The sequence below is a fragment of the Vespa velutina genome, chromosome 16 (genome assembly GCF_912470025.1).
Source record: "Vespa velutina chromosome 16, iVesVel2.1, whole genome shotgun sequence".
Taxonomy (NCBI): domain Eukaryota; kingdom Metazoa; phylum Arthropoda; class Insecta; order Hymenoptera; family Vespidae; genus Vespa; species Vespa velutina.
This window is the reverse complement of record NC_062203.1, coordinates 2,705,001-2,720,000: the sequence shown is the minus strand read 5'-3', so window position 1 is coordinate 2,720,000 and position 15,000 is coordinate 2,705,001. Positions and strand designations below refer to the sequence as shown.

General features: G+C 28.6%; 1 protein-coding gene across 3 annotated transcripts in view; it reads left to right on the top strand.

The window, feature by feature from the left end:
* Positions 1-15,000, top strand: part of LOC124954939 (dipeptidase 1-like) — a 132,933-nt gene that overhangs the window by 58,579 nt on the left and 59,354 nt on the right. For all 3 annotated transcript variants that reach the window (XR_007102718.1, XM_047508616.1, XM_047508615.1), the window contains exon 2: positions 14,925-15,000. This exon is cut by the window's right edge and continues 822 nt beyond it. The gene's annotated coding sequence lies outside the window, so the exon portion shown is untranslated. The remainder of the gene's footprint in view (positions 1-14,924) is intronic.

Below are 15,000 nucleotides of genomic sequence, written 5' to 3'. Positions count from 1 at the left end.
TATCCAATTTTCGAAGTTCTCCCGCATTTTCAGAGTTATACAAGGTGACCGATTTGGAACAAATTTTCTTTAATGAAAATTAAATTAAAATTTTTATATACACACGTATATATATATATATATATATATATGTGTATGTGTGTGTGTCTGTGTGTATAAAAAAATTTTTATTTAATTATATATATATATATATATATATATATATATATATATATATAACTATTAATTATTTTATTGTAATTGAATAATTAAATGATCGTATAATTTATCAATGGTATTAATAATAATATGAATATAAAATTTTATAAAATTATAAATAATTATAAAATTATATTTCTTCTTTATTATAAATATTTTCTTATAAACATTTTTGAGTAACGAGCAAAAGATTAATAAAGAATTATTATTACCTGTGATATCGATTTTCTTTATAAACAAGAATTATGACACGCATTCAAATACATTTAACTACGAGTCAAGTTAAGTGTTCGTATATTCGATTAATATTTACTTATTTATATTCTCGAAAACGAAGTTTCGCACGAAAGAAAAAAAAAAAAAAAAAAAGAAAGGAAACAAATGGGAGGAACTTTATTCATCTTATTTTACAGTTTTGATTTATTTCCTCAAGTGGTATCCAACTTTTCTAGATATAGTAATACTGGGTCAATTTATATAGTCGTAAATAAAAAAAAAAAAGAAAAAAAAAAAAAAAAAGAAAAAATGCAAAAATAGTAACGATTTTTCAGTGCAATTAAAATTAATCATCATCGTCGTCATTTATCCTAATTTATAACCTTTTTGGTATTTTAATAGTTATTTAATACCAATATTTAATAGAGACATATCAATCATAAGTCGTTATTAATTAACAGAGTGATAATTGACATAATTTCATTGACTTTTTATACATATATAACTTTCATATACTTTTAAATTATTCCTTTATACTTCATTTATATATATATATATATATATATATATAAAATGTATTATACATATTCTCTTATATTTTCGTATAATAATTTTTGGAATCTTCATATCGTTCTCTGATTATATTTTATAAATAAATATTATTATCTAAATCGTAGATACGAATTGCGAATTTTTGTTCGTAAGCAATCATTCTGAGAATTTTCATTATTTAAAAAATTTTTCAGGATTCAAAATCTTTTCCAGTTTGACCAGGTAGATTATTTAACGAACAATTTTTATTTTTAAAAATCAAAAAACAAACAAAAAATATCTTTGAAAAGTTTCTACCTTTGATACGATTGACGACAAAATTTTTCTCACTCTCTCTCTCTCTCCCTCTCTCTCTCTCTCTCTCTCTTCTTTCCTTTCCTTCTTTCTTTTTCCTTTCTTTTTCTTTATGTATATATATATATATATATATTTTTTTTTTTTTACTTTTTCATCGAAAACTGACATAGACGACATGTCATGCATTCACGAACGATATTCGCATCAATGTCAAAAAAGAACGCGGAACGAAAGACAGAGAGAGAAAAAGAGAGAGAGAGAGAGAGAGAGAGATGTATTCGATGTGAAATCGTACACATATGGATGGGAATGAGGCGTGGGGGGAAGGGAGAGGGTTTGATAGGGGAGAGAAGAATTAAATGGTGTCGAGGATGACCAACGTAGCCACGGACACGATTCAAACCTCCAATTTACAGTCAATGCTGGACTGACAGGTTAATAGGATAAACCACGGAGAGTACATCGAAATTCTATTCTATTCAGAATTATCGGTAGAAGAATATAAAAGTTATTGAAAGACGTTGTTTCAATAATTTAAGTAATAAATCATAAATAGGAAAAAGAAATGGGAAAAAAGTCAAAAAAAAAAAAAGAAAATATTTCTCTTATCTCCTTTTGGATTAGAGAGAAAAGATTTTAATGAAGGAAAAAATAAAATATTCGAAGATTGATCAGATTTAAAAATCTGTATTAACTTTTGGTCATGTATATATATCAAAAATAATTTCAAATTGTACACTTGGATTGTGCTACAATCCCTCACAGGCACTTTGAACAGCTGTCATTTATATAGAAGGGAATAATTTTTTTTGATTTGGGGAAAAAAAAAAAAAAGAAAACAAATACTATATACTCTTTGAAGCTTTGGAAATAATAATAATAAGTAGTTTTGAAAATGCATTTTTAATTCTGTCATTATAACAAAAAAGAAAAAAAAAAAAAAAAAAAAAAAGGAAAAAATTCATGAATCATGCAACGCGCAAATTGTTTTAATTAAGCTTAAAGTTGGTCCGGGGTGTGTCCTACTCCATAAGGACACAACTAGGGATTAAATTGCATAGTTTTGAAATATCGAGAGAGAAAGAGAGAGAAAGGACCAAAGGACATCGTATAAATATATTAAATTTTTATCTTGACCAACGTCACAATGATATCCTACATGTAATATTTTATTTTCTACGTTTTACTTATCGTTATTATTATTATTATTATTATTATTATTATTATTATTATTATTATAATTTGTTTGGTTTTGTTTGTTGATTTTTTATTTTAATAAAGTAGAATCACAGTAGTCTGTAGTATAACGTATTATAGATAACAACTCACTTTAACAAGATCATTTCATAGATTTATAACGACGTACTATAAATATAGCTTGCTATTAAAAATAATTAATTTTTATTAAGAATAATAATAACAAAAATCTTTTAATGAAAGATCTTCCGTTCGTTCGATTTATCCAAAATGAAAATATCAAAAGTTTTTACATTTGATATAGATAGAAATCGTTCAAACGTAAATCTTGTTTATTTATTAGCGTTCCTCGGCGAATGTCTGGAACGTATCACGAGCGCATTAACCAGATAATCATTCATCCAAATTAATTTAGTAGACCAGCCAGAGCTATTGCGTCAATGAAGTTTCTAACGCCATCCGTCAAGTACCGTTAGCACTTTATACAACATCGTTCGGTATCACAATGACTATATATGTATACGAGTTTCTGTTATATATTCTCTCTCTCTCTCTCTCTCTCTCTCTCTCTCTCTCTCTCGCTCCCTTTCCCTATCGTTCGTTCTTGATATTCGAGGACATGACGACAGCGTCGATATCATGAATCGATTTATTCGTGCATTAGTAGACCCCCGATGGGAAACATCGAAACTAATTTTCACGGACGTTGTTGTGAGTTTCCTCTCGAAACTTCTTTTCAAGAGTCCTTTTTTCTATTTCCTATCTCCCCTCGAGGATCCATTTCTTTCGAAAAATATTATATAATATCAAATCGATACTACGGTTTGAGGTTTGAGGCGAGCGAGGCTGTGGGGGCGGGGGGAGGGGGAGGAGGAGAAAATGAAGAAATCAGATTACTTTTTTTCCCCACCGTCCCCTCCCTCCTCTCCCCTTTCACTTCGTCTTATTTAAATTGAATCTTATTCATTTACAACTATATTTTCATATACAATATGTAGATAACAGATAATGTTAATATATAAATAATGTTTATCATAAATTTGTACTTTTGATTATTACATTACATTAATATATAATTATGTAATATTAATACATTAATATATTTATTTAATTATCATATATTTTAATGTATTAATGTATTTATTAATATTTTTCTAATAATATCGGATATAATATGTATTTTAATCAAATATATTCCATGTGTGCATTTATACAGAATAATATTATTTAAAATTATATATATATATATATATATATATATATATATATAAAATTATATAAGTATATAGTTTTAAATAATACTACTTTATAAATATATATTAATATATTAATAATCTTTACAAATTTAAATTAGATTAATAATATTCTGATGCTAATAATATCTTAATGCATTTTTCTTTACATCCTTTAAAATATCAAATAATAAGGATTTAGTTTTTGTATAAATATCTATATGTATGAATATATATATATATATATATGAGATTTTCCTGTCACTCCTTTGAAACGAAATTATTGTACTTTTGATCATTTTATTAATATGTGTTTTCTCGTCCATCCTGTCTAACATAATCTTATCACTATTTTGTATTTACTTACTTCTTATTATAAGTAAAATATCAAAGAATTCTACGTCATTTTTGTTCACGTTTTCCATTTAAAAACTGATCAAATATATAAATACGTTTATATTGTTGTAATATAAAATTATTTATATTTATATTCAATGTATATATTATATATTATATCTTGAATATACTTTTATCGTTTTATAAAAATTCATTGATTTAAAATTTATAAAAAAGATATGTATAAAAGGAAAGTTTATTAAGATGGTAACACTTAGCCAATTATAAATAGTTACGTTCGAGTCATTTGGATCTTTTGATAATATGCAAATCTTTCCTTTTTCTCGTAAAAAAGTAGATCCACATAATTACAAAAAGGACGCGTTAGTCTGAGATCCTTGAAGATTAATGATCTTCGTCTAGCCTATAAGTCATAGTCTTTCTTTTCAAATTTAATCTCATTCAAAAAAAAAAAAAGAGAAGAAAGAAAAAAAGAAGAAGAAACCTCATTTATGATGGTACATTATTATATAAACATATTCATAGACAAAAAACGTAATTATTGAATTGGCCAATAATTAACCATGAAATTTGTAATATTTTATATATATATATATATATATATATATATATATATATATATACATATATAGACAATATAAACAATCTATAATACAATAACAATAACAAAATAAATAATATATATATAAAATTGTTTATTTTATTATTAATAATAATATAAGACATTGTTTATATAGAATAGCATAATATATATAATAGAATATATAGAATACTTTTATATATAAACAAAAAGCACTAGTATTTTTTAATGAAAATTTCTAACATTACTTTGGGCAAACTGATATTTTTGCATTTATCTTTTTATTTATTTATTTATTTATTTATTTATTTATTTATTTATTTATTTATTTTTGTTTCTCTTTTTCATATACATGTGTATATACACTCGCCTTCTCTCTTACGTATACATTTTAATACATACATAAATAAATAAACACGGCATGTGAACATGTTCAGACCTCAGGCGAACTCTGTTTATGTTTTGTCTATCTGTTGTACTTCTCTCTTTTTTCTCTTTTTCTCTCACTGTCTCTCTTTTTCTCTCTCTCTGTCTCTCTGTCTCTCTCTCTCTCTCTCTGTCTCTCTCTCTCTCTCTTTCATAAATATTGTAATATTTTGAGGACATCTCAATATCCTTTGTATAAATCGGCGACGTAAACATTGACTAAGCGAAACGATGGAGGAGAGTTAGTCTCGTCTCATCTCAGCTCTCGTAAAAATCTCGATATTTTTAAAGTGTCAGTAAAAATAAAAGATTCGGTGTGAAGGAATAAAGAAAAGAAAAGAAAAAAGGAAAAAAACCAAAAAAAAAAAAAAAAACAAAGTTTTGACACAGAAGCATTTATATTTCCATTATTACGAATTGAGTTATTTGTTTCGCAAGACTTATCGAAGAAAAATAAAAACTTTTCTAATTACAAGTAAAAATATCATCGTATTAGAAATTTATATTTTAGAAATATGTGACCTGATTGATTTGATCGATCTTTCTTTCTATCTTTCTTGTTTTTTTTTTTGTTTTTTTGTTTTTTTTTTTTCTGTACTTTTGTATATCGAACTTTTTATATTTTATAACATTGAAAATCCATACATCACACAAAACTTAATTTATTTATATTACATTTATATTTTCGATTATAGTTTTGAGATAAGATGTTTCGATCTTTTGAGAAAACACTGATTAAAATACTAAATCGAAATATATATATATATATATATACGTACATATATTGAGATTCAATATAACCCATTATAATCATAATTTTATCAAAATTTATTTAACTGATTTTTTAATAATCTTATCTCAAAATAAATTAACAGTAATTATAAACGAGAAAATCCATTAGTTATCCAAAAAACAAAAAAATAAAATTCTTTAGAATATTATCGTGCGTTCAATCGAGATACCTGCCGATAATAATTTAGTACTCGAGAAAAAGAAATGGGACACGTGCGACTAAGTATCCTTTATATTATTTCGATGGGAAGGTCTAGAAAAAGAGAGAAAGAAAGAGAGAGAGAGAGAGAGGGAGAGAGAGAGAAAGAGTGGAAGAGAAAAAAGAAGAAAGAAAAAACGAGCTATAAAATTCATCGCTTTACCTCGATGAAACGGAGTCTCTCTCTCTCTCTCTCTCTCTCTCATGCGCGCGCGAGTGCACACGAATCTTATCGCACCTAACTACCACTGACGTTTAATGGTCAGACAGGAGAAGGTTACGTGAACCCTCGAACCTCAGTTTCACCTCTCTGAACATGTGTGTATGTACGTGTATGTGTGTGTGTGTGAGAGAGTGAAAGAGAGAGAGAGAGAGACAGAAAGAGAATATTCGCGCATATGTGTGTGTGTGTAAGTGTGTGCATGTGTGCACGTATATGTGTGTCTATGTGCTCGCTTAACGGAGTAATAACGATCTTCAGGATGAATCGGTGGAAGTGCAATTTCTGCATTTTAAACGTATCCAACACACCGAGCAAGAGTTTTGTTAATACATAAGTCACGTTTCTGGCCCGGAAAAGATACTCATCGTTTTCTAGTAACCTACGGGGAGGGGACGGGGAGAGGGGGCAGGCGGATGGGTGGGATAGGGGGAAAAAAAAAAAGAGAAAAAGACAAATGTAGAGAGAAAACGACTGGATGCAATTGGAAATCGTTCGAATCTTTCTCTTTTTATTTTCTATTTTTTCTTTCCTTTTTTTTTTTTTTTCTTTTTTTTTCCCCCTCGTTGTGTACTTTCATTCGAATTCAACAACTTACGTGTCATAAAGCTCGTTTCGTTATTTCTATTTTTTAGAAAATTTTATTTCACTTAATTTATTTCACGTATTATTATCAAAGGAGTTCGCATATTTTTTTTTTCTTTTTTTTTTTTTTTTTTTTTTTTTTTTTCCAATACCAAATTGTGTCCAATGATTGAAATCAATTTAAGAAATTATATAGGACTGCGATGTGTTTACTGCGAATTAATCGTTTATTTATTTGTACATATTTTTTTTCTTTTCTTTTTCTTTTTCTTTCTTTTTCTTTTTTTGTTATTTCAATAAACAAGAAAAGATTTTTTACGTTAATTAAAATATAATAATTATTTCATATTCACGTTCATATTTCGTTAAATTATTAATATTAATTACTTTGCTATTTCCATCTTATTTAATTTCGTAATTATCGCATAAATAACGACCTATAATAATAATAATAATTATAATAATAATAATAATTATAATAATAATAATAATTATAATAATAATAATAATTATAATAATAATAATAATAATAATAATAATAATTATAATAATAATTATAATAATAATAATAATAATAATAATAATAATCACAACGAGTATTTTTGCAAACAATCGTTTACTTTATTTTCTTTCATTTTTACTTCCTTTTTAATTCGTTTTACAATATTATAGATTTGAAATATAAAAGGCGAAAAGTTCGAACGGAAACTTTGAAACAAACAACAAGTTAAGAAATTCTTATTTAATTCTTATTTTTCTTCGTAATAAACTTTTGTTATATACGTGAGAATTAAAATCTCTTCCCTTTTTCTTCCTTTAAAATAAAATATTCAATAACCGCGAATTAATTATTATTAGATTATACCAAAAGGATTAAAGTTCGTTGGTTTTACGTTAAATGATCATTCTTTTTATCTTTCTTTCTTTTTCCCTTTTTTTTTCTTTTAGATAAAAAAGAAAAAAAAAAAAAAAAAAAAAAAAATAAATTAAGTTATATGAGATCGAAAGAGTTCGCCTATAATTTCCCGATGGAAATCAGAATGAAATTCATTCGCCATAATCGGCCCTTTGATTTAGAATCAAAGTTTCCTTTCTCCTTCTCTCTCTGTCTCTCTCTCTCTCTCTTTCTCTTTCTCTTTCTCTTTCTCTCTCTTCCTCTTTCTCTCTCTTTCTTTCTATCCTTTCTCTCTCTCTCTCTCTCACTCTCACTCTCTCTTTTTCTTTCTCGTTTATTTTACTTGCTCTACTCTCATCGTCTAAACTCTATCGCTAAACTCTGAACGGTAAAGTTCCTTACAAAACAACTATGCTTCTAGTAAACTCCTACCAAGCGATTACGATTGTTCCGTGACTTCGGATTATTCTCTTGGTACCGTCTTAATGGACCTTTTCTATCGTTCCAGCCCTCCATCCCTCCTCAGCCCTACCCCCTTAAGCATTTTCTTACGGATGGATTTTAATCGCGGCCGTGACAAATGAAAATTAAGGTCACCGGAAGCTTTTATCAGAACGACACGACCATTATTTCGATATTTTTCGGCGGCGGGATTGAATCGAGGGAAGGCCATAGAAGGGGGTAAGAAGGAATAGGGGTGGACACTGGACGATGGGAGGGAAGTTTTAGACCTCGAAAGTAGTAGCCGATAAATTCCTAAGAGATCTTCGTTGCACGAGAAAATCTCGTTCATCGAGGCAAAACTCGTAATAAATTTCCGATATCGTTCGCCCTCGCTCTCTGTCTCGTTTATTTTTAGATATGCTATACGTAGAATGACTTAACGGTCCTTCTTTTTTTTTTCCCCTTCCCTCCTCCCTCCCCTTCTTCTTCTTCTTCTTCTTCTTTCTTTTCTTTTCTTTTCTCTTCTTTTCTTTTTTCTTTCTTTTTCTTTTCAAACTTCACTTCCGGTAAAAGAATATTTTACGGAGGGAATCTCCGTAACGAGAACTTGTAAGAGCATAATCCGGTGATAGCAGAGTTAGTCTATCGACGTAGTTGTATTTAAGATTATCATGTCAATTACACCGGTGACCCAGATAAGATTTCTATTGCATCGATTTTTCGACGATTCAATGAATAAAATAATCAAATTTTCATAAATCGGCAAAACAGAATTATATATTCGTGCATATATTTATTTATGATATATATATATATATATATATATATTTTTTTTTTTTCTTGTTATGAAAGTGAAAAGCAATTTGTACGAAGTTATATATATATATATATATATATATATGAGTGTGTGTGGTTATGTACATTATAAAAGGGTATAGGTAAACATATGTTCCATTTTAATAAGCTCACGAGAATTTCATTGAAATATGTAGTAATAGGAAAAGGTATTTGGATCAATATTAAAACATTTAAAGAATTATAATACACATACTCTTTCTCTCTCTCTCTCTCTCTCTCTCTCTCTCTCTCTCTCTCTCTCTATCTATCTATCTATCTATCTATTTCTCTCTCTTTCTTTCTCTTAGGATTGCAAAAGTTCTTTTTTCAATTAGTGTCATAGTTAGCTAGAGAGAAAGAGAGAGAGATAGAGAGAGAGAGAGAGAGAGAGAGATTGAAAGAAATAAAAAAAGATATTTATATAAATATTAACCATTGTTTACTTTACTAAATGTTAACTTATTATTAAACTAATCTCTAATAATATTAATAATATATTATTTATGATAATATTTATCTTATTAAATATTAATTGCTAAACTATTAACGATATTAATAATAATCAAAAGAAAATATATTAATACTCACTTTATTAAATATTTATTATTAAACTTATTAATGATTTTAATAATAGTAAAAAAAGAAATATCAATATTCATTATATTAAATACTATATCACTATTCAATTTCTCATAATACTCGGTATAAGTGTTAATATTTATTACATTAAATACGTACTTGCGATAAATAAAATTGTTAAAGTACATTAAATAATTATACATTAAATACCAAATCTCTCTCTCTCTCTCTCTCTCTCTCTCTCTCTCTCTCTCTCTTTCTCTTTCTCTTCCTGTAGAGACATTTCTATATTAATTATCTCAGTTGACTCCGTGTCCTTTCGTTCGTTGTGATTTCACGATAAATAACTAAAACGACGCTCCATCGTGCGTAATAACGATGGAAAATATAGATAGAGAGAAGTGGAAGGGAAAAGGAAATAAAGAAAAAAGAAAAAAGAAAAAAAAAAAGAAAAAAAAAGGAGGAAAAAAGGATTGAAAATGAGATGTGGCGTGGAAGCTCGTTAAAGGTTCCCTTTAAAAATCGTGTTGCTTTAAGTCGAGTACCATCGAGGTAGTAGTATTTGCAGGCTACTCAATAAGCATCATCAAAGACACACGAGAAAAAGCTTTACTCCAAACAGATACAACATGTCTTCTCATTTGCCGTGTCGTGGTTCGTATCGTAGTAGCGTGAAAAAGAAAAAAAAAAAGAAAAGGGAAAAATAACAGGGAAAAAGGAAACGAAAACAAACAAATTCGAATCTTTCACTAGTGTGAAAAGAAAGAAAAAAAAAAAAAAGAGGAAATAACATTCAAAAGGTATCTTTTGACTTTTCCAAATGATACTTATCGATTAATGATGATTCTCGATCAAACTAATAACAATCAATCAAAGTAGAAAACTCTCAAGGTGGAAGGAGAGAAAAGGAAAAAGAAAAACAAAAAAAAAAGCAAGGATTTTTCTACGTTGATACAGCGACTTATCTCGAGCAAAAAAAAAAAGAAAAAAAAAAGAAAAAAAAAAGAGCGAAAAAAAAAAAATAAATAAAAGAGAAAAAAAAATTAAGTAAGTAAATGATTGAGCGAATGAGCGAACGAATGAGTGAGTGAGTGAGTAAAGTACCTATATAAGAATTTTTATCGTCGAGATTGAAGGAATATAATAGCGAAGAAATTAAGAAGGTGACACTTCGATTAGCACGATAAGATCGAAAATAGGATGGTAGTGGTAGTGATAGTAGTAGTAATGGTGGTGGTAGTGGTGGTGGTGGTGGTGGTAATAGTGACGGTCGTGACTGCTCGGTGGTAGACGGGAGGGGTGGAATAGAAGGGAGGAATCGGTTGATTGGCCACGAAGCGAATAGAACCGACGACGTAATGTGCAGCTTCGAGACAATTTGTTCTTGCTACAGAGGGAGGATATAACGAAAGGAAAACGATATTCGCTTCGTTAATCGAGTAGCCTCGAGCTCTGCTTTCGAGCAAAAAAAAATAAAGCAAGAAGAAAGGAGAGAGAGAGAGAGAGAGAGAGAGAGAGAGAGAGAGAGAGAGAAACAATGAGAGAAGAACCCCGATACGAATTAGTTGAGTTTCAGTTTTTCTCCCGAGAGTCCTAAGCTTGCCTCGAAATTCTTTCTTTCATTAAAAAGAGAAAAAAAAGAAAAAGGAAAGAAAAAAAAAATAAGAGAAAAAAAGAAAATACTCTTACAACTCTTTTGAAAATAGCTCGATGTTTTTTCTTTTCCCTTAATCTATATATATTTTTCATTATGTGTATATATATATATATATATATATATATATATATATATATATATATACATACACATATATTTGAGTATTATCGTATAATTTAAATTGGCTTTAAAGTAAAATTTTTCATATTTAAAAAGAAAACAAAAAAAAAAAAAAGGAAACATATAAGTAATTCATATTCACGATTGAAAGAAACGATAATTTTTTAATAAATTCTTTAATCACATTTTAATATATTTATTTAAAATACATTTACGAGAAAAATCTTCTTTTTGTATATTTTCATTTTATTTCATTTTATTTTTCTTGTCTTCGTTTTCCTATATTTCTTTCCTCGGAAGAATTATCAGAAACATTGTGTATGTATGTATGTATGTATGTATGTATGTGTATGTGTGTATGTGTGTATGCATACGTGCGTTGCGCAAAAGCAGACCTTTTTAGAATCACAAGAAGAACGTGAACGAATCGTTTCAGAAGTGAACTTTATGCGTTTGTGAACCGAAAAACGTCAGAATGTACGTGATAACGAATCGGACGTGTCTCTAACGATAAAAATACCGAACAACAGGGGAAACAATTGGGCCGGGGTTTTGGAGTGTGCTCGAAATGATAATAGCGATGTCGTGGGAGGTTCAGAGAAAAAGAATGGGAGAGAAATGACGAGGGATCCAAACAAAATTTTTAACGAGAAATACAACGATAATAAAAGTTCCTTTGTCCTTGTATTCAATTAGTGTGCAAGAAAAGCGGGACGATTAAATGTTTCGCCTCTGATCTTCGAAGCGTACGAGTATCACGCAATTTTTATAGAGATTATGATATACACAAAGAAACATCTCATTTTTCTATATATGTGTATTTACTGGTCATATATATAAATAAATATATATATATATATATTTATGTATGTATGTACGAATATATGTATATTTGTATGTATGTACGTAGGTATATACATATAGGGTGTTCGGTAAAAATCAAAGTGAAATTCTTTTCTAATTTTTAAATTTAACACCAAGAATAAACGTTCTTTAAAAAATTCTTCGAATTGTTACTATTTCTATTGAATTTTATTATATATACTGGATTAATATATTCGAAAATCTTGCAATTAATTTGAAAAACAAGAAAAAAAATGTTTGATAAGTATTGATTCGAAGGGGTCGATTTAAAAAAAAAAGAAAAAAGAAAAGAAAAGAAAGAAAAAAGAAAAACAGGAAAGGAAAAAGAAAAAGAGGAAAAGGAAAAGAAAATTTATAACCAGAAGATTATATTTTTTAAAACATGATAATCATAGATATTTCTTTTAAATGGGATATTTCTTTTTATTGCGATCATCGATATAACAAGTAGAAATATTATCAGTCAATTATATGATAAAATTTTTTTTATTTTAGAATTCTATTAAAATTGTAGCGTATACAAATTGTAAATATAAAACGGTGAATAAAATTTCACAAGGAATATATTATAACTGAGATTTTGCGGTATTTGTGAATATTCCAATTTTAGTTGATTCACCCGATATATTTAAATGAAATTCTAGTGGTATATTAAAACGGAACATCCAGTATATACATACATACATACATACATACATACATACATACATACATATATACATGCATACATATATATATATACATATGTATATATATATATATGTGTGTGTGTATGTATATATTCCGATAAAGTTAAAATCATTCGCAGGATCCACAAAAGACAAGGACGAGAAGTTTTACGGTCATATCGAACCTTCTGAGGTCTCTCTTTCTCTCTTCTCATCGTGTTTGCTATGCCTCCTATCTCTTTGACGTCAACACTGTAATTTCCAATTCGTTCGATCGTCGTTCTAATTAAGGTTACACGTTATCCGTGAAAGAGCTTTGTGAAAGCATAGCCGCGGCTAGAAGAAGGTGGGTAGCGATGTCGCCGCCATCGCGATCACAACTACGAGAATTTCTCTAAACAACGGAGAGAGAAAAGAGACATACACACATATTTATATACACAGAGAAAGAGAGAGAGAGAGAGAGAGAGAGAAAGAAAATCGGTAGGGAACCTTCATAAATTTTCTTTGTCGGTCGATAAACCATGGACAATGCGAACAATGCGTGACCTTGATTTTGAAAGGCAATGTAAGAGAAATTTTGTGAGTAAGTGGATGAGTGTCTGGTTGTGTAGTTTGGTGTATATGTGTGTGTGTGTGTGTTTGCGTGTGTGTGTGTGCTTGTGTGTGTGTTTGTGTTCGAAATTAAACGTGCCCTATCGATGTCGAGGAGATACGATGAGATTGAAGAGAAGGACGATGACGACGATGAAGATGCGGTAAGAGATGAGATGAAGAACTTGCACAACGCAACTCATAGATGATGGCATTGTATGTTAAGGAAACCTTGCGAACATCTAATTATTAATCTAGGTTGTCGTCGTCATTGTCGTCGTCGTCGTCGTCATTATCATTGCCGTCTTTATTGGCAACGAGTGGTTAATATTCTGCCAATTCAAAGTTACGAACTAATTCGATTGTTTAATATATAAATAAAGTTATATAATGAAATTGTTTGTACGTTAAAATAAAAAAAAAAAAAAAAAGAAGAAGGAGAAAAAAAAAGATTATTTGATCTGAAAGTTATATCGGATGGAGTATAATAAATCTCTGTATCGATCAAACATTTCTACGTGATCATTTAACATCGATTAAAATCCTTTATGGACCTGTTTTTGGAATTAAATTTTCTTTTCTTTTTGAATCGCTTTATTATCGTTGTAATTATTATTTGAAATTATTGTTGGAAAATTTTTAAAGTAATTTCGAAGAAAGATGTAATTAATTTTTAACAATCGTTTCTCGTATCATTCGGCCCGTTCAAAGATTTTCGACTTAAACGCATCATCATCAGTAATAACGATTAAATTGCAAATTTGACAAAAAGATGGAAAAAACAAAGATAAAAAAATATATAACAAAAGGGAGACTCAAAAAACGAAGAAAAGAAATAATTAGACAAACGTGATTTCAAAAGCAAAATTTACATCGGTGTTATCAGGGTAGTTAAGAAAAATCCAAGTGAAAAAATTGAAGATAACTCGAACTTGTATTGAACTTCGTGAAAACAAACGACAAGAATCTTGTTTTAATTTTTTATCTTTCTTTTTTTGATTTTAGAAACGTTTATTCCTAGCATGAGTTAATAGTACATCACATATGTCAGTGTTAGGATGATCGTATGTATAATATAATAGTCGTAAGAAAAAGAAGAGAAAGAGGGAGAGAGAGAGAGAGAGAGAGAGATAGAGAAAGCGAAACCTTTTATATTATTGAAAAAAAAACGTGTTCCCCCCACCCCCTCCCCCATATATACACAATTAAAAAAAAATTACATTGACCAAAGTATAATCCTGGATAAGAATTTCTGACTCTTTTATGATTATTAATTCTATCCTCGTATAATCAATTTTTGATAGGGCCTTCATTTATGTCTATACACATGATATGTATATATATATATATATATATATATATATATATATATGTATGTATATATATATATATATACGAACTTTCTTTGGTGTTAGGAGGATGCGCACGACCAGAGAGAAAGAGAGAGAGAGAGTGGGGGAGAGAGAGAGAGAAAGATACATCATTGGACGT